The sequence below is a fragment of the Vulpes lagopus genome, chromosome 6, assembly GCF_018345385.1.
Source record: "Vulpes lagopus strain Blue_001 chromosome 6, ASM1834538v1, whole genome shotgun sequence".
Lineage (NCBI taxonomy): Eukaryota > Metazoa > Chordata > Mammalia > Carnivora > Canidae > Vulpes > Vulpes lagopus.
Window position 1 is genome coordinate 19,798,734 of NC_054829.1, and position 20,330 is coordinate 19,819,063.

General features: G+C 40.9%; 1 protein-coding gene and 1 pseudogene across 8 annotated transcripts in view; one reads left to right on the top strand and one right to left on the bottom strand.

The window, feature by feature from the left end:
* STON2 (stonin 2) overlaps positions 1-20,330 on the top strand; it is a 144,251-nt gene that overhangs the window by 89,678 nt on the left and 34,243 nt on the right. The gene's annotated exons all lie outside the window — the stretch shown is intronic.
* LOC121493275 lies at positions 11,821-12,624 on the bottom strand (annotated as a pseudogene).

Below are 20,330 nucleotides of genomic sequence, written 5' to 3' on the forward strand. Positions count from 1 at the left end.
AAATGGGAAACTAGTGTTCTTTTTTTTAAAGATTTTATTTATCTATTCATGAGAGAGACACACACAGAGAGGCAGAGACACAGACAGAGGGAGAGGCAGGCTACCTGCAGGGAGCCCAATGTGGGACTCATTTCTGGGACCAGGGTCATGCTCTGAGCCAAAGGCTGACGCTCAACCGCTGAGCCACCCAGGCATCCCACTAGTGTTCTTAATATGATTGAGCGGGATCCCTGGGTGGCGCAGCAGTTTGGCGCCTGCCTTTGGCCCAGGGCGCGATCCTGGAGACCCGGGATCGAGTCCCACAAGGGGCTCCCGGTGCATGGAGCCTGCTTCTTCCTCCGCCTGTGTCTCTGCCTCTCTCTCTCTCTATGACTATCATAAATAAATAAATAAATAAATAAAAAGAGCGCTTAATATGATTGAGCTTCTTAAGTATTCTCCGGGGCAGAAACTGTTTTATAGTGTTACTAAGAATAACAACAGAGTACAGTTAACATTAAACAATAGGAGTTTGAACTGTACAAGTCCACATATACATGGATTTTTTTTACAGTACTGTAAATGTTTTTTCTTTTCTTTTAAAAAAAAAAAAAGATTTTATTTATTTGAGAAAGAGAGTAAGCACAATCAGGAGGAGGGGCAGAGGGAGAAGCAGACTCCACACTAAAAAGGGAGCCCAACATGGGGCTTGATCTCAGGACCCCAGAGTCACAACCTGCGCCAAAGGCAGATGCTCAACCACTGAGCCACCCAGGTGCCCCTCTTCCTTGTGGTTTTTCTTAAGGAAGGATTTCTTACTCTTAAAGTTCTCAGTAAGGCTTCTGATCAACAGGTTAGGTTACATGATGTGGGGTGTTGGCTCCCCTAACTCCCAGGTTGTTCAAAGGTCGACTGTACTTTATTTCAGGCCACTGATGTATAGGCATTGCTATTGATCATTCTGTGCCTTTGGATCTCCAGAGTGTATCAGATTTACCTCTGAAGAAACTGAGGTACAAAAGATGATGTAACTTCAATGGAACCACATCTTTTAGCTGTCAGAGATTAGTAACCTGTCCTGTTGGTTTTTCTGCTTTTGCTTGGCAATCTGATCGATGCTGCCTTGTTTTACAAAAAGCATATGAGGATATCATTACTTAATGGGTTTATCTTCCTAAGAAACCCTTCCCTCCTAGTACTTATGTTCCATGGGAAATAAAGAAGTCCAACAAGGAAGTGTTCAATACTATAAAATTTCTGCAATACAGTGTTTGGGAAATTAGCTGGATTATAAATCCTTTCTAAATTCTCTTTGTTACTGTCTTGACCACAGAAATAAATTGGGGTGGGGACCGTTTAGATAGACGTCCTTGCAGGGTTCTTGTGACTATGCTTCTTACGTGTATTCTCTGAGCCCTCACCTGCCACTTCTGTTGCCTAGTGACTGTTCAGCGATTGCTTGCCGCGGTTCTCTGACAAACAGTGCGATTTCTATTTTATGTGGAAGGCTGATGTGATTAAACAACTCATTTAAACAAATGCTTTGTAGGAGGCATGATATGATTGGAATAGGCATTTTTAGTGGAATTCTTGTCAAATTAGCCATGCAAACAATCAAATAATGACAGTCGCCCTGAATATGTAATCTGCTACAATTAATGTATAAACTGGTTATCTTGGATAAGTTGTTTCCATTCTGATGATGGCTTTGCTGAAAACCTCATGTGTCTCCCATACAGCATGAATGCTGCATTATATGTTGTTATTTGAGCAATGGTTTAATATCCTACCCCTCCTCTTGCTCAGTGCCAAGGGCCATATCTGCATTGTTTACCACTGAAAACCTAGGAGCCAGCATAAAAATCTACATAAATAGATAATGGGTGAATGCACAGGTGAGTGGATGCTAAGACCACAATATCCAGCGCCTGAGACAAGTGTAGGGTTCTTCCCAGGTGATTCTGCCCCCAGCAAGGGACAATGAAGGGTTAATGTTCTCTTTGGGAGCTGGAGGGATTTGGATATGGATCTCAGCAGAGTGGCTTGAATCACATTCTTTCTGCTACTATAGCAACAGGTTGAGAATTCTGCAGGCTTTATCCCTGCCTCCTGCCTACGTTGGAAATGCCTGTGTGCAGGCGACTTCATTGTCTGGGGGACAACGGGTTTTTTTTTTGTTTTTTGTTTTGTTCTATGATGTTTCAATGAAGCAGCTCCTTTGCAGAGACAAAGAGGCCAACACAAAGGGCTAAGAATCTTGGAGAGGCCAAGAGAGATCTTGTTTTGATAGGAGGGACATTTCCTCTCTTTTGTCCCTGGAAGAGGTGTGAAGTGGGGGAGGATTTGAGGTTTAGTGGTAGCCTGTAGTATCTTTTCCTCCCTACTTCAGGAGACCCGCGCTTCAGAGAGACGCCCTCTGGCAGCTTTTGGAAACCTTTCTCTTTCTCTCTTTGCTTAATAAATAGGGTGGTAGTGAAGCTCTTGGATGATTGCCCATGTTGTGTTCACTTCTAAGTTTGAGAAGCCAGAGTGGCCCAGAATGTAGGTTTCTCCTTCTGTATTCAAGCAGTCCTTCCGGTCAACTCTGCATCTTTGTTGTGTGCTGAGAAGGAAGGGCAAACCGAGTCTGAGAAATGGAAGTGTTAGTCTTCACTTGGTGTAGCAGTGTTGTAAACAGAGGAATGAAGATGGGGAAGCTGCTGAGGAGAGGTGCTTAGGCCACATTAGCTTGCCAGGAGGTCGCGGGCATTCAGAAACTGCCCTGTGAACTCTGGGCTGCTTCTCACGTGTGGTTAAGCTTAGAGTTTAAGGCTAATTGTAGTTCCTGTTGGGCTAATGGCTCAAGTCATAGACCTTAAATATCACCTTGGAATTGATTGGGCCGCATTGCCACAGTACTGTTTTCACTTTGCACACAGATGGGGAAATCTGCCTGGTTCCCTCTTTGTCCCTGGGTTACAAAAACATTTTGATTGGAAGTACCCAAACCTATCCAGCCATTCTGCAGAAGCAGAACGAGTTCTTTTATTAAAACTTTGATTTCAGGGGCGACTGGATGGCTCAGTGGGTTAAACTGACTCTTGGTTTCGGCTCAGGTGGTGATCTCAAGGTGGTGAGATTGAGGCATTGGGCTCTGGGCTCCAGGCTGAGCTTGGATTCTCCCTCTCCCTTGCACCTGATTCCGCTCCCCACCCTCATCACCCCTACCCCACTTGTTTGTGTGCACATGTGTTCTCTCTCTCTCAGATAAAACCTTAGACAACTAAAATTTAAAAGTTCGCTTTTAAAAATCTTTTATCTCCAACCTACTATATACCATTTGAATATGGGATAAGCTCTTGCTCTTTAAGTCTCAGAGTTCCCTCGGCTCTGCTACTTCAGTCTGGTATGGGCACTGAAACTGCCGTTCTTGTGATATAGTCCTGAGGGTTTTAGGCTGGGAGCCAGCAGCCCCTGGGGTCTAGTCCTAGTCCCAGTGGCCTTGAGAAGGTCCTGTGGGGATTTCAATCCATTGTGTGTGGAATGAAAGATGTGGATGACAATGCTAACATGTCCTTCACATCTCTCCTACACGTAAAAAAAGTGGTACTCCAATTGTTTGACAAGTAGAAAAAAGCCTTTGCTTTATTGAAGATGTTATAATTTGCAGCTCCCTTTACTCCTCCTCATGCTTTAGGTCTCTCCTTAAGTGTTGCTTCCTCAGGGAAGCCTTTTCCAGACGTATCCCAGGCTAGAGCAGGACTCCAGGCATATGCTCCCTGCTAAGGGTGTTCTCTTATTTCATCACACTTAGCACAGTTTGTAATGATGCATTTCTTTGAGGGGCTGTTTTTTTGTTTTTATCAATTTTCTTTCTCATTCTGGGACTCAGGATTCTGGGTGGCAAGCTCCCAGTCTGGTTTGTTCACCATTGACTTTGCATAGGAGCCACTCAGTAAACATTTGCTAAAGACTCAACAATGCTGCATTAGCCTTTCCGGAGGATACAAAGATGATTCCATGACAGTCTCTGCCCTTAAGAATCTTCAGATTTACTTTTCCTGTTTCTCTGTCATCCCACTGCATACCCAAAATAGGCTGCAAGAAATTGAAACAAAAATCCCTGAGCTCTTGTCATTAATCTGATCACAAGATAGGCTTTAGTTTTCCTTGATTGGACTGGTTAGTTTTTTTTGAGACAGAATTCATGAACTGAAGCAAAGTCCTGGATGGAGGTTCTAGGATGGAAGTGGTGGACCGGAAAAAAAAAAAAAAAAAGAGAGAGAGAGAAAGAGGGATGGAGAAATAAGGAAGAGAATAAGACAGAAAGAAGAGCATTGAAATCCTAGGGTTCTGTCTTTTAATTAACTTGCCTGTGTCTTTTTTGACTGATAAGCTTTATAAGGAAGGACATGTTTCTTAAACAGAATTCCCACCTAAAGTGTTGAGTAATAGAAACACAAAGAGTTTGCAACCCAAAGGTGATCATCAGCACACAAAAAGTTGACCCGGCTCCAGAAATCTCTTTGCATTTTAAAACCAGAAGGATACTGATTTGTAAGAGGATTGGCGGGTTCCTGTAAACCAGTACAGTTATGATCAATACAGGTGTTTGCACCATGAAACTAGAGCTAGCCATTGCACATTTAAGCAGCAAGCCTAGACTAGATGCTGCCGGGAGCGAAAAACAGGAATTCCTTAGGTTGGAGGAGTGATGGGTATTCATCAACCAGGTACAGGAGGCGTGAAGGGAAGTTGATTGAATTAGGAAATACAATTGCTTTTGGCCTGAGTTTGCAGTTTGTAGGGGGATGACTTAGGGGAGTTTTACTGATTAAGTTTCTACAGAAAGCATGAAATCTCTAGCTTCAAAAAGCCAAATAGCTTCAATTTATCTTGAGAACGGGTATAGGTGGAAAGTATGGACGGTTGAGAGAAGGTAAAATTTCTCTTCTGGCTCCTCTTCTTAGAGAGTTCCACTTTCATGGCAGAGGACAGCCTTTGCCTGCATAGTTGTCCCAGCTTCCCTTTCTCACCAAAACCCTTTGCCTGCCTTTATGCTTGGTCCACTTGGGAGCTTAGATCCCAGTCAGACCATATCCCTCCCAAAGCTATTCCAGGAAGAAAAGAATGACTCAAACAATCACATAATCTCTCTTCTTTATGAGGAGGAAGGAATTTTAGCCAAGAATGCAAGGTGTGCCTGTGGGCTTAGCGCCTACACACCCCCACCCCCACATATGTCCATTCTGCTTTTTCACTTACTTGGACGGAGACAGTATGGTATACCATGTTGGCCAAAGGCCAGGAAATAACTGCGTGAGGTTGACAAGTAGCCAGGACATCAGGCTCACGGGTCTCACTAGGCAATGTTAATTGGCTCCTCCTTCATTTACAAAAATATACTCAACAAAGATAGTATGTGGGAACGTGGTGCTTTCCTATCTGATGTCCCTCTGCGAGTTAGTTCCAGAGAAGGTCTGCTCCAAGCAGTCTCTTGGTTTCCCTGGGAACTTGCCCCTTTCTAAAAGCACTTTCACACAGTTCTTTACAAAGCAAATCCCTTTGTTTTCAGTGGCAAAGCTTCTCTTAAATCTCCACTCTACCACTTCCTACCTGTACAGCTTGGGCATGTTATCCAACCTCTGTTGCCTCATTTACTTCATCTTTACGTGGAGTCAATAATGTCTCTCTCATGGGAGACTTGTGGGAAGCAAATAAGATCATCTAAGGAAAGTTTTTGCACAGTGCCTGGCACACAGTGTGCATTTAAAAGTTGTCACTGTTTTTAATCTGACAATGAGATTTCAGCCTATTCTCTTCTTCTTTGCTCCTTCAGGGTTAGAAACACCCCCTTGACATTTGGTACCCCTCAATATCTGGGTTCTATTCTGGTGTGGGGAGAGAAGAGCAGAGCGAGAGAGATGGTTGGGCAGGAGTGAGGTGATGGAGACCTGTGCCCCTGTTCTTCTACTCTTCTTCCATTGCTCTTTCCATTATACCATACTGATTCTTTACCTGTTGATGGCCGGATACAAAGGTAGGTGCTGTGCAGAAAGGAATGTGGATTCAGCTGTGTCTTCCAGGAGGTGGTAATCTGAGTTCTAGGTTCTAGTTCCAGGTAATCTAAATTCTAGTTCTAGGTCTTTTACCTGTTCTCTGAGTATGCAACATATCTTGCTGTTTAGCTAAAATCCTAGCTCAAACCCACCCCAGGAACTAATGTCTAATACAACAAGCACTGTAGGGATACCAGTGGTACCAGTACGATGATCATGGTCATGGAAGACAGGAGTAGTCATTGAACCATTTGGCATTTAGAGAGAAACATTTTTAAAAAGCCAAAGAGCAGGTCGAGTATCAAGCTTTCTGAGCCTTCTCAAGGGTTCAGAGATACTGTTGTGTCGTTACCATAGATGGTGAGGCTGAGCCTATGGCCAGCAGGCTAATCACACAATGAGCAGGAAGCTCTCTGGTAATGACTGCAGGATGGCACTGTATATATTTTTATTTTTAACATGAATTCATATTTTATTATTTCTTGCATTTGTCTCATCAAAGCAATGTTTTATTCTTCATTCTGGGGAAAGTGGGGTGACTTCCATTGCTATCTCTCACAATAAAAAAGTGGAAGAGTGGGTATAGATTATACAGTTTTAACACTAGACAAAATCAGGGTTATCTAATCCAAGCCCCCCAGTGGTACAGATGTGGAAATTGAGCCCCAAGGATATTTTTTTTTAACTATTTTATTTATTTATTCATGAGAGACAGAGAGAGGGAGAGACACAGGCAGAGGGAGAAGCAGGCTCCATGCAGGGAGCCCGATGTGGGATTCGATCCCGGGACTCCAGGATCACACCTTGGGCCTAAGGCAGGCACCAAACCGCTGAGCCACCCAGGGATCCCCGAGCCCCAAGGATATTAAATGAATTCTCTGCTGGCAGAAGGACTGGTCTTCCAACCCTAATTCAGGGTCCTCTATGTGTGCTTTTTGGTTTATTGCTCTTCCAAAGTGACCATGGACATCAAACGATTTGAGAGCCATTGTTTTTGGGATGTAAAGGTGCTCATCTCTGTGGAGGATTCTCAAACAAGATAATGACACCTTTGACCCAGTCTCTTCCTGTCTTTGGCACATTATCCCTGACTAGCCATGGAAATACACATCTATTACACGAAAGAGGCACTGGTGACAGAATGAACAGTTCCTGTTTTTCTCGTCTGAAGGAGAACTTGGCCACTAAATCTGTGCTCTTACAGAGTCATGATCAAAACAGATTCAGATCCCTAAACTAAACATGGTCCAGAGGATTGATTGAAGGATATCCATCTATTGAATATCCATCCTCTATGGAACCTCATCCTCTAGCTCTGTAATTCAAAGAAAAGGTCAGATCTACAGAGCACAAGACATGGATATTTATGAATAGATTTTCTCGAGGATGATTGGTTATGTGATTTTTAAGTCTTTTAACTAAGGAAAATTTTAAGATATATAGATAAACAAGAAAATAGAGAAGATATTTGGAGAAAATACACTCAAGATAGCAATTATTCAAAACCAAGATACAACAAATTATAGAATTATCTAGGTTAGACTTAATTTTTCTCTTGATCTATATAGATTATCTTCTTAGTGGTTTAGATGCAACATTTGACATTTCCTTTTTCATTTAAAGCCAATAATTACTTACCTATCAGGGAGCTGCTATGCATCAAACACCATAATGATGCTTTTCATGAGATCTCATTTAATTTGCATAGTACTGTGAGGTAGGTGTGATTTTTCTCATTTTATTGATAAGGACACTAAGGGGTCAAGGTAGATTTTTTTAAATTTTTTTTTAAAATTTTTATTTATTTATGATAGTCACACAGAGGGAGAGAGAGAGGCAGAGACATAGGCAGAGGGAGAAGCAGGCTCCATGCACCGGGAGCCTGATGTGGGATTCGATCCCGGGTCTCCAGGATCGCGCCCTGGGCCAAAGGCAGGCGCTAAGCTGCTGCGCCACCCAGGGATCCCAAGGTAGATTTTTTAGGTGGTTGATGACCTATTTCTGTTCCTATGGAAGTAGAGCACAGTATGGTTTTAGGCATCTACAAAGGAAAGGTTGTTTTTTTTTTTTTTTTTTTTTAATTTATTTTTTTTTTTAAGGAAAGGTTGTTAATCAGGTTCCTGAACTAAATAAAGCTTGACTATCAGAAGACCAGTCTGTTCTATCTGACTAGCACCACCCTAGAAACTGCCCTCTGAATTTTGAAGATGCAGCCTATTAAAGCAGCCATTGTGCCCCTGATCTTCCCATAGTCCCTTAGTGTATATGACTATGGGTAAAAGAAGACTTCCGGGTGAGTCTGGTTTCCCTGGAGAACTTCTTTTTCCTCTTTCAGTTCTTTCAATTTTCCCTGCACCAGTAGCTCCCCTTTCTTCATGGGCTCCTTCATGGGCATTGCTAGGGATGGATTCAGAGTTAGAGCATGAGGATCTAGGTTCTCCAACACCAAGAGGCACAGCTGTGAGTAAATGCTCCAACTTTAGTACTTGGACTCTATAATTGTGTTTTGTTCTTAGAGTCTTTTTAAAAATAATTTCTAGGTCTTAAATAATTTTTAAAAAACAATAATTTCTGGGTCTGAGCTGGATTACATAATTCCAGAGACATTGCAAGTCTTATCACTCCCTAATGGTGATGCCTAAAATTGGTAAACTTTTTTTGTGAAGTCCTTTCAGAACCGATTTACATTCAGCAGACAAAAGGCATTCTCTTTCTTTAGTCACAGTAATAAAAGCTAAAGATATAATAGCTTCAGATACGGTATCTCATTTACCAACCACACCCATCAGAAAGACTATTAGTCCCTCCGAATGTATAAGGAAATTGAGACTCAAGTAAACTGTCATGTGTTCCAGATTATATACCAGAAAGTGTCTAGAATACAGATTTCTCTAACTCCGAAGCTCACACTGTGTTGTGTTGTCCCTTTTTTTTAAAAAAAGGAAATATATTTATAGAAATTTACACACCAGCTTTGACTCTGAGTCTTGAATGTTTTTGAGAAATCAAACCCAGTTAACCTCAAGGAAGGAAGATTTGCCACCACTAAGGTCATGCTGAAGAAAACACCATAGTTTCTAGAAACATTTCCAAAAGCTACAATCCAGAAAGGCCTAATGTTAAAATTGCATGAATGCAATATGTGTATAACTTGCCAGGTCAGATTCATTTGGAAGTGTAATTTCTGTTTGTTTTTTTAAAAATCTCTCTCGTTAATGTTGGCCCATGTTCTTATTTTGTGAAACATGAAGGGTCTGAGCACCTGATTATTGAGATGATTCCCTAAACACCCTTCCAGCTATAACAGTATTTCTATAGATTGTCACTACCTTCTGCCATGCTGCCTATTCAGGATAATTTAATTTTTAGAAGTGTTCCTTATTTAAATAATATTCTACACAAAGTATTGTTTGCTCTCCCACTTATCAGTACTCATTATTATAGCCATCAGCCAAAAAAAAGATAGTAATTATCATTCTTAGGCACAGCTGCAGAGCTGTCTTTGCTGGATACCTTAAGGGGATAATGCTCTATTGTACCTTTTTATTGTCTGCTTTATTGGAGAATGTGCAGTTGTAGGTAGATTTCCCCTTCTTCATTTTCGTGGGACCCAATGATTTGAAATGCTGTTGTTTTTCCTAATGTGAGAGTCATTGCAGAACCAACCCTGGGATGTTAGAAAGGTCATCGTTTCTAAAAATCATACTTTGCTCTTGAAAGGATGAAGACTAAGTTTCAAGAAGGTGAAAGTTCTTGTTTGCACAGTGTGACTAGTCAAGCTTTACTTTTGTGCTTAGTGACGTACATAAAAATGTATGGTTGTCAATATAGAGAGAGTGAATGAAGGAAATGAAGGAATCAGTAGGATCCTTTGGTTGTAAGCAACAGAAATAGACTCTGGCTAATTAGGAATTTTTATATTTTTTTATTTTAAGATTTTGTTTATTCATGAGATACAGAGAGAGAGGCAGAGACACAGGCAGAGGGAGAAGAAGGCTCCCTGCAGGAAACCCAATGCAGAACTCCATGGGGGTGAGGAGGGGAGATCCCTGGGTGGCTCAGCGGTTTGGTGCCTGCCTTCGGCCCAGGGTGTGATCCTGGAGTCCCGGGATCAAGTCCCATATCGGGCTCCCTACATGGAACCTGCTTCTCGCTCTGCCTGTGTCTCTGCTTCTCTGTGTGTCTCTCATGAATAATGAATAAATAAAATCTTAAAAAAAAAAAAAAAAAACAGAACTTGATCCAAGGACCCTGGGATCACGCCTTGAGCCAAAGTATCTCTTCTCACAACATAGCTTGCTTTTAACTCCCTGAATAGTACCTACTGGTAAACAGATAGTCTTAATTTCAATGTTGTCTAATTTATCAAATTTTTCCTTTATAGTTAGAACTTTTTGAGTCTTGTTTGAACTGCATGTTTTAGGAGCTGCCTTCTTAGAGACTGACTGGTGGGGCTGCCAGGCAAGGCCCTCACCTCCCCAAAGCCACACAAGCTAATAAGCTAAGCCACCACAAAGCTCTTTCCTTGGAATTTTACTCTTTAGGAAAGGAAATGAAACTGAAAATGGTTGACAGCACTAGAAGAAACCATCTGAGAGTCCTTGCCAGAGACCCAGATTCTGTTCTTCCCCACTTGCTGAGTATGGCTTTTTAGCTTGATTTCTGCTTTTCTTTCAGTTCTTTGAGCACACTCTTCCCCTGGCCCTCCATATCCTTCCAATAAACTCTCCTTCTAAAAAAATTTCTAGGGGCATCTGGGTGGCTCAGTGGTTGAGCATCTGCCTTTGGCTCAAGGTGTGATACAATAGATTTATCTGACAGAGAACTCCTATCTGGAATATATAAGGAGCTCCTACACATCAACTCCAAAACAGCAGACCACCCAATGGAAAGGTACTCGCAAAAGAAGGTATCCAAATGCCTAGCAGGTGTACAACTCCATAGGCATGAGTGAAAGCCCAAAAAAAAGCCACAATATGACACTACTATACACCTACCATCATAGCTAGAATGGCATGGGGACACCTGGGTGGCTCATTTGGTTAAGCATCTGACACTTGGTTTTGGCTGAAGTCATGATCTCATGGGTTGTGAGATCGAGCCCTATGTCAGGCTCCACACTCGTCAGAGTCTGCTTGAAGATTCTCTCCCTTTACCTTCTTCCCAACTCATAGGCATGTGCATGTGCGTGTGTCCACGCACACACACTCTCTCAAATAATCTTAAATAAATAAATAAAATGAAAATGACAGACAATATTAGGTGTTGGCAAGGATTTACAGTGAGCAGAACTCTCAAAGACTGCAGATGGGAATGTAAGTTGGTATGATTAACTGCATACTACTGACATAACAATTTCATACCTGGTTATGTACTCAAGAAAAATGCATGCATATTATGTACCAAAAGGCACATATAAGAATGTTCACAGAACACTAGCTATAATTAATGAAATCTGGAGTCTATCAACTGTCCATCCACACCAGAATGGGTAAATCATATCACATCCATACACATCAACACAGAAAATTCAATATGATATAGAAATGCAAATTAACACACCACATGCAGTAAGGTGACTCCTATGACTATGAAGAAGACATACTATACGATTTCATTTATATAAAGTTCAGTAATAAATAAATTAATACATGATGTGAAAAGTCAGGATAGCCAATACCCTGAGGGAGTTAGGGGTGCAGTTAGTGACTAGAAGGGGGCAATAAGGGGTTTTCTGGGTGTTGATCATGTTCTGTTTCTTGATCTGTGTATGAGTTATCCAGGTGTCTTCATTTTGTAAAAACCCATTCAGCTTAATTAAAAAAATTTTTTTTCTCATGCTGTCTACATTGATGCTTTGAGATAGTTCTTCTGAGTTTGAGGGTTCCTTCCTGCATCAAATGAGTGAGGACTCAAAGTAGGGAGGAAATATAAAAGGTATTTGTCAGTTAGAAAGTCACAAACAGGTTACTTTCCTATAATCAGGAGAAAGAAAAACCTACTGGTAGCAGGAAGAAGCAAGAGTCTTCTAGGGTCTGGCATTTGATGAGATAGATATTTAGTTACTGGCATTTTCATTGTTTTTCCATGGCAGGACATACAGCAGAGACTTGGGAACACACATGCCTGCAGCCAGGTTACTCTTTTGTCCCATAACTATGTTGCTTGCATGACTGTTGTTGCCACAGTAGTTGGCTATGCCCCCAGACAAATGGGGGTGCTGGTCTCTTCCCACATATCTTTATCCCAGTCTTCCTTGCCAGGAGGGTACTGCCATGTGTTCTCAGCCAGCATCTCTTGTCCAAGGTTCCTGGTTTGGTTGACAACAAACATCCTGCTCAATATAACTTTTATCTTACAGCTTGAGATATCATGACCGATTTTGGACCCAGGAACCTAGTAGTGTGAGTGTTGAAGGGACAAATAACCAATTTGTTTGTGACATCAGGATGATTCTTTCTCCTCTTGATAAAATAACAAGGAAGCCTGCAGACCCTGATCTGGTGGTTTTTACCATACAGGGGAATTGTAATAGCTTTTCAGGGTCCGGGGAATTGATGTTAAGTTTCTTCAGTGTTGGAAATAAAGGAGCTGAGTCCAAGTGCATGGTTGAGACACGCTCTCCCCATAGTCGCTTTTTTCCCTATGTCCAAAATGCATTGAACTTTAAATATGTGGTTTATGTTGTCTTTTCTCTGTGTGTGTCTTATACTTGAATAAAAATTTTATGAAAAGAGAACAGGGTAATGAAAGACCTCCCGATTCATGCATGCCTTGGAGTAACAATGCTTGGGTTGAATTCTGACTCTCTCTCCCTAACTATATGACCTTGGGTCTCAGTTTTGTCACTTATAGAAGGAAGAAAGTAGCGGTACCTACCTCTCTGGGTTGTTGGCTGGATTAAATGAGTTAATCCAGGTAAAGTGCTTATTACAGCACCAGGTAGACAGAAAGCAGAAAGTAACTGTTAGGTACATATATTGTAGAGTCATCTGTCCATGCTAAGTGTGCTAGGGGATGTAAAGAAGTGTAAAACCCAGGCCTCAAAGAGCTTATAACAATCATAATTAGATAAGATATGGGGCAGCCTTGGTGGCTCAGTGGTTTAGTGCAGCCTTCAGCCCAGGGCCTGATCCTGGAGACCCAGGATTGAGTCCCACATCAGGCTTTCCCTGCATGGAGCCTGCTTCTCCCTCTGCCTGTGTCTCTGCATATCTCTCTCTCTCTCTCTCTCTCTCTCTCTCTCTCTGTGTGTGTGTGTGTGTCTCTCATGAATAAATAAATAAAATCTTTAAAAAAAAAAAAAAGACGTACAAGATACGTAACAGAACAAATAATTGACACTCCAAGAGGGTATCAGGAAATTACAGAGAAGGAAAACCTAAGAATTCAGTGGAAGAAGAAATTACTGTAGGTTAGAGTGTTCCCAGCAAAACTCAGAGCTGTGAGAAGTCAGAAGAGGGGCTGGCTTTGGAGGGGGCGTGACAAAGGAGTACCAGGGGATTTATTTCTTCCTCTGGTAGTGGTTAGGTGAATGTACTCGGTATGTGAAAACTTTTGATATGTACGCCCTTCTGCATGTGTGTTGTACCATTTGATTTTGAAGCCTGGTTAATATTTGACCTTAGGCAAGTTATTTTACCTCTATGAGTTGCATTTGCTTCACCTACAACTATACTTAATATCTTATATAGTGTTGTCATGAGGGTTAATGATCAAAGTATATGTAGAACAGCAGGTCCGGGATGGGACAGCACAGCAAAACATTTCATGTACCAGATGTTCTAACTGGAATAGAAGGTGACAGACTGGAAAGACCTTTCCCTTGTTAAGATTTGGAACCTCTATCTGGGGCTTGTTGCTTTGTTGAGGGAATGACCTCATGTCATTATTGGTGTTGTGAATGGAACCTGTCACAGTTTGTCAGTGTGATGGCGCAGTGACTCAATTGCTGGGACAAAGGGCACTTCTGCTTATCAGAACCACAGCTTGACAATTGTCCCACACCACCACTGTCTATTTCCTTTTCCTGTTTAGTCACAGCCACATCTGGGAGTAAGAGTCAGTACCCGATCCAGGTGTGCATCAGTAAACATTTACCGAATGTCTGCTGGGTGTCAGGTATTGTGTAAGAACCATAGAGCTTGTGATAATGAATAAAAACAGAATAAAAAGTAACATAAAATAAGACATGGACCTTGCCTTCAAATAGCTATAGTTTAGTAGCAAGATACATGTGCTTCTTCTGAAAGCTATTTTTTTTCCTTCTTTCCCTTCTTTGTCTCTCCTATTGTCCCTCCACTCACCCACCCCTTCCCCATCTCACACAAACCCTTCCCTGAACTCCCCTCCATGTAAGCAAGCTGAAAGCCATTGAACATGGCCTCTCTCCAACAAAAGCAATCAATTTGTAGCACATATCTTCTCCTTGGCTCCCCCAGAATTATAGATGGCCATGCCTTACATTAATTATGATAACAGAAGCAACCACTTATTAGGTGTCTGGTACATACATGCAAGGCATTATGCCAGGCCCTTGCCTACATTATCTGTAACTCTCTCAGTATCCTGCAGGGCATCGTTATCCCACTTTATAGGTGAGGGACCTGAGGCTTGGAGAACTGACATAATTTGCCCAACATTGCCCCCAGCCTATTTGTAGTACAGTGCAAGCCTGTTCTCTCCCATGTGCCGTGTTCCTCGTAGAGCTGTTTGCAGTGTTTGCTCTGATGATTAAATAATGTAAACACCTTCTGCGTCAGTTCATCAGTCAACTGTGTACACATAAAAACCTATGTGGTTAGGAGAAGTTGGTGCCAGGGCCACTCTTGCTGTAATTATTCTGGCTGCCTGGAAATGTCCATAAAAGAGCCACTCAGCCTCACAAACAACTTCTGACCTCCTGTTTTGTAAATGCCTTAATATTCAGCAGCACTAACTTGCTCTGCCATCAGAAGGGAATCTGAACCTATTTCATTATCTATATTAAAATCTTGGATGCAAGCGCCATAGGAAGAGCCTCTACATATTGAGAAAATTCTGCTATTCTGGTCCTCCCTTACCAGACTGTCTCTCTCAGATTAATTTAATGCTTACCTCTAGCCTCTGTTCTAGGAATCCGTAGGCCGATAGGGATACCAGATGCAGATTAAAGTGAGTATTGCTCTGAGCTGGGCACAGAGGAGGCAGCAATAAAGTGCATGTTCTGAGTGGTTTCATGTGTAAAGGAACAAGGCGGAGTGGCTGCTATTGCCACTAGCCCAAGGGTTTTTGGGTCCTGGCTTCTAACCGTGTATAAGCCACTCAAACTGAGATAGTCAGCTCTACTTAACATAGTCCCACAGTGTATATTGGGCACAAGTCATGTTCAGGTGGGGAGGGAGATCAAAAGCTAGCAAATCACTATGGGTTTAGGGTCTGTTCTTAAGCTTTTCAACCTTAGAAAGGCAATCATATTCTTGTTTTGAGAGGTAAGCCTTTCTGGAGATTGACACACCATCTACAATAAGAGATGTCTGTTGGCAGTATGACTAACAACAGTTATTTGTTCAAAAACAAAAAGCTACTATAAATTGAGCTTCTTCTGCAGGTGCTTAGCTCTCTAGGTATTATTTCCAATTTCCAAATCTCGAACTCTTTCCACTCCTTCTCAGCCCTGAAAGCATTCTGTCTGCTGTTATATTACTGATGGAAATGTCTGCCCCTTTGCCAGTTTGGTTTCAACCAACTCAGGCAGAATTATCATTTCCCTTTTTGGGTTCACAAAGCACATTGCATATACATATAAGAACACTCTCTTATTGTATCATAATTGCAATGATAGTGTCTTACTCATTTTTTTTTTATGTAGGGCCTGTCACGGTATCTGGCCGTGTTGTGTAGTGGAAGGACTGGATTTAAATCTTGTGTCTAGTTTCGCTAACATTTTAGCCTCAGCATGCAACACAACCACCTGTTAGCGAACAGTATATCCTCAGTAAATTTGAATGAACTAATGAATGAGTAAATATAATAATCTTGGATATTATTTTTCCTCTGTGCATCTTTTTCATTATTAAAACTGATGGATAATAGTATTTATAGGGTTGATATGAGATTAAATGAACTGATGAAGCCAGGGTTAAGTGATGGTGTAGTAGTGACTTCTGAGATTCATGTAGTGGTTTTAAGGTTTGTCACGTTGCTGCATGTCTAAATAGTACACTTAGGTTTATCGCCACAGTAGTACTCTATTATATGAATATGATAGAGTTTGTTTATCCGTTCTCTTGTTGATGGGTATTTGGAGTGTTTCCAGTTTTTTACTATAATGAATAAAGCTGCTGTGAACATTTTTGAACAAATCTATTTTGGACATATCTTTCACTTCTCTTGCATATAAACAGGGTAGTGGAATTGCTGGGTCATACGCTGGGTGAATGTGTAAGTTTATTAGAGGCTGCTAAATCATTTTTCAAAGTGATTTTACCTCTTTATATTCCTAACCAACAATATGAGAGAGTTCTAGTTGTAACTAGATATTAGTTGTAACTAGATATTTATTGTAACACTTGATATTATCATGCTTTACAACTTTAGCCTTTCCATTGGAAAGCATATAGTATCTCATTGTAGTTCAATTTACACTTCCTTAGTGTCCATTGATGTTGAACATCTTATCATGTGCTCTGTGGGCTTCTTTATAGCTTCTTTAATGAAGGGCCTGTTTTTTGTTTTTTTTTACTGGGTTATTCTTTCTATTATTGATTTGTGGGAATTCTTTATGTATTCTGGATGTAAGTCATTTTTCGGTAGCTTGCCTTTTAACTGTTTAAGTGATATCTTGATAAATAAATTGATAAAATGCAATTTATTAAATTTTTTTTCTTTCATGGTAATGCTTTTTGTGTCCTAAGAAATCATTGCCTACTGCAAGGTCATGAGATTTTTTTTTTTTAATGTTTTCTTGTAGAAGTGTTATAGTTTTTTTTTTTTTTTTTTAAGATTTTATTTATTTATTCATGAGAGACACACAGAGAGAGGGGCAGAGACACAGGCAGAGGGAGAAGCAGGCTCCATGCAGGAAGCTGGACGTGGGACTTGATCCTGGAACCCCAGGATCACACCCCGGGCCAAAGGCAGGCACTAAACCGCTGAGCCACGCAGGAGTCCCAAAGTGTTAATAGTTTTAGCTTTCATATAGATGTATGATCTTTCTCAGTTTAATTCCAAAATATATAGAGAGAGATAGAGAGGAAAAGGTTAAGGTCGATTTTTTTCCATATGTATGTTTAGTTGTTCCAGCACATTTATTGAAAAGAACTTTCCTCCCCCCATTGCATTCTACGGCACCTTTGTCAGAACCTAAATAATTATATATGTATGAGTCTACTCCTAGATTCTCTATTCTCTTCTATTAATCTGTCATTCCTATTATACTGTCTTAATTACTAAGTCTTTATAGTAAATCTTAAAATTTAGTAATGTATGCCCTCCAACATTTTTCTTCTCCCAGATTATCCTATTAACAGGATTTAATAAAAATTGACAATTAACCAGTTTCTACTGAAGGAGGGGAAAATTATAGGGATTTTGCTTGGAACTGTATTGACTCTATAGTTCAATTTCAGAAAATTTTTCATCTTAACATTTTGAGTTTTCAAATCCATTAACATGAACTCTTTCCATTGTTTAGGTCTTCTTTAATTTCTCTCAGAGTTCTATAGCTTTCAAGCATAGAGGTCTTACATATCTTTTATTAAATTTATATCTGTGTATTTGAAATTTTTATGATATTGTAATTTTTTAAAATTTCATTATCCAGTTATTTGTTATTAGCATTCATTCATTTATTTTTAAATATTTTATTCATTTATTTGAGAGAGAGAGAGAGCACAAGTAGGGGGAGCTGCAAAGGGAAAGGGAGAAGCAGGTTGCCTGCTCAGCAGAGAACTTGACACATAGCTCTATCCCAGGACCCTAGGATCACAGCCCAAGCCAAAGACACAGGCTTAACTAGCATTTAGATATACAATTAGTTTTTAAGTAATGACTTTGTATCCTGACACCTTACTGCATTTGCTCACTGCTCCTATGATTTTGTTGATATTTTTGGACTTACCGAGTACACAGTCATGCCACCAACAGAGAGCTTTACCTCATTCCTTTGCTTTTCCTTCCCTTTCCTTACCTTGTTGCCATATGTGTGGATTCCATTACAATAGTGAATAGATGTGATGAGATTGGGGGAAAGCATTTGATATTTCACCATTATGATATTAGCTGAAGTGGGTTTTTTTTTTTTTTTTTGTATGTGTATACATGCTCTTTATCAGATTGAGGAAATGGTCTTCCATTTCTTTATACTGAGAGTTTTTATTGCTAATGGCTGTTAAATTTTACTTTTTCTTCATTTATTGCAATGGGCTCACAAGGTACTTGTACAACACATTATTCTATGCATGTGTGAATAACTTCTGTAATATTCTGGGGAGGTTCAGAGGAGTTGCCTAAGAGAATAGAAGCCTGGGCACGTATTTTAAAGTGACCACCAGATCCTAGTGCCATGCACAGTTTTGTGTCCCATGAATCCCAGTTGAGTCCTACATTTAATTTGTGGACACTTTTTGGGTATTGTTATTTTCAATTTCTCCTTCATCAACCCTTATATATATATATTTTAAAGATTTTATTTATTTATTCATGAGAGACACAGAGGGGGGCAGGGAGAGACACACACACAGAGAGAGAGAGAGAGAGAGAGAGAGAGGCAGAGACACAGGCAGAGGGAGAAGCAGGATCCAAGCAGGGAGCCTGACATGGGACTCCATCCCCGGTCTCCAGAATCACACCCTGGGCTGAAAGCAGCGCTAAACCGCTGAGCCACCCAGGCTGCCCCATCAACCCTTATAATAGCAGAGATGTCTCTTACTGTGGCAGTAAAAGTGAGACTTTGGGTCCTCCCCTCCGCCCCCATAGCTTGCCTGTATCTTCTAAATCTCCTTCAGTGAACATGCACTGCTTGTGTTAAAAGAAAGTTTTTAACTTTCTGTGTAATTAAACGAGATTACAGATTAGTAGACTTTAGACCCATTTCTATCAATTCTTACTGAAAACAAACTTTTCCCCGTACTCCAGGTTTTTTTTTTTTTTAGAAGATTTTATTTATTTATTCATGAGAGGCACAGAGAGAGAGATAGGCAGAGACACAGGCAGAGGGAGAAGCAGGCTCCAAGCAGGGAGCCCGACGTGGGACTCGATCCTGGCACTCCAGGATCACGCCCTGGGTCAAAGGCAGACACTCAACCGCTGAGCCACCCAAGCATCCCTGTACTCTAGGTTTTATGGTATTCTCTGGTCAGGTAGAGAGGAAGCTGTCCCCTTGCAGAACTGTACTATTTTTCTTTTTAAAATATTATTATCACAAGACTGATTGTACACAGGGCTTTAATAAAATGTTAACACTGTGCTGTGAAACCACAATGCTCAATCTCCATTTGAAGGCTACTTCAAAGGCACCTGAAAAAGGAGTGTTACATCTATGACTTCATTTCTTGCCTCCTGAGTACATTAAACATAATTTTCACCCTTTCATTCTGTGTCAGCCTCCTATATAAGAAGTACTGTATTTTCTGCCCATCATACTTTGTCATAAAACTTGAACATGTATAGATTGGCTGAAAAAAATTAATGTCATAGTAGATGACTAAACTCTTCCTTGGTTGACCTTCTATATCACTTCATTTCTGGAGATGTTCATTTTTTCCTCTTTCCCAACTTTGGGCTCCTAGACGAAGTTCCCAGCACAATTCAGTTCAAAAGGCTGTTATGTAGTGGCCAGAGTGGGAAAGTAAACACAAAGAGATCATGCCTGGGTGTGCTGTGATAGAAGTATAGATCAAAGACTTCAGCCCTGCTTGAGAGTTTAATGACTTCCAGCTGATTGGTCTGGGTCCAGGGTGATTTTGCTCAAAGGTAACTTTTCCTAACAGTGGCTTTAAATTCTGGCATTTTTTGTCCATCCGATTAACAGTGGAGGATTTAGAGGACTGAAGGTGGAGAATCCTCTTTCAGCCTGGACTGAGAATGATAGCTCTAAAATGTGGAATAGGGACCAGAGATAGGTTGTGATTTCCAGCTGCTGTGCTTTGTTTTTGTGGAACAGGAAGTCATTATCTGGAGGGCCACAAATCCTTGAAGAGTTCATTTCCACTTCCAGAAAAGGAAGTGTCACTTGCTTGCCAGCTGGAGCAGGCTTTATCCCTGGAGCTTCAGAGCCCCCCCAGAGAGCCATTCTAAGTCACTGCCTTGTCAAATAATCAGGTTTTTTTTTTT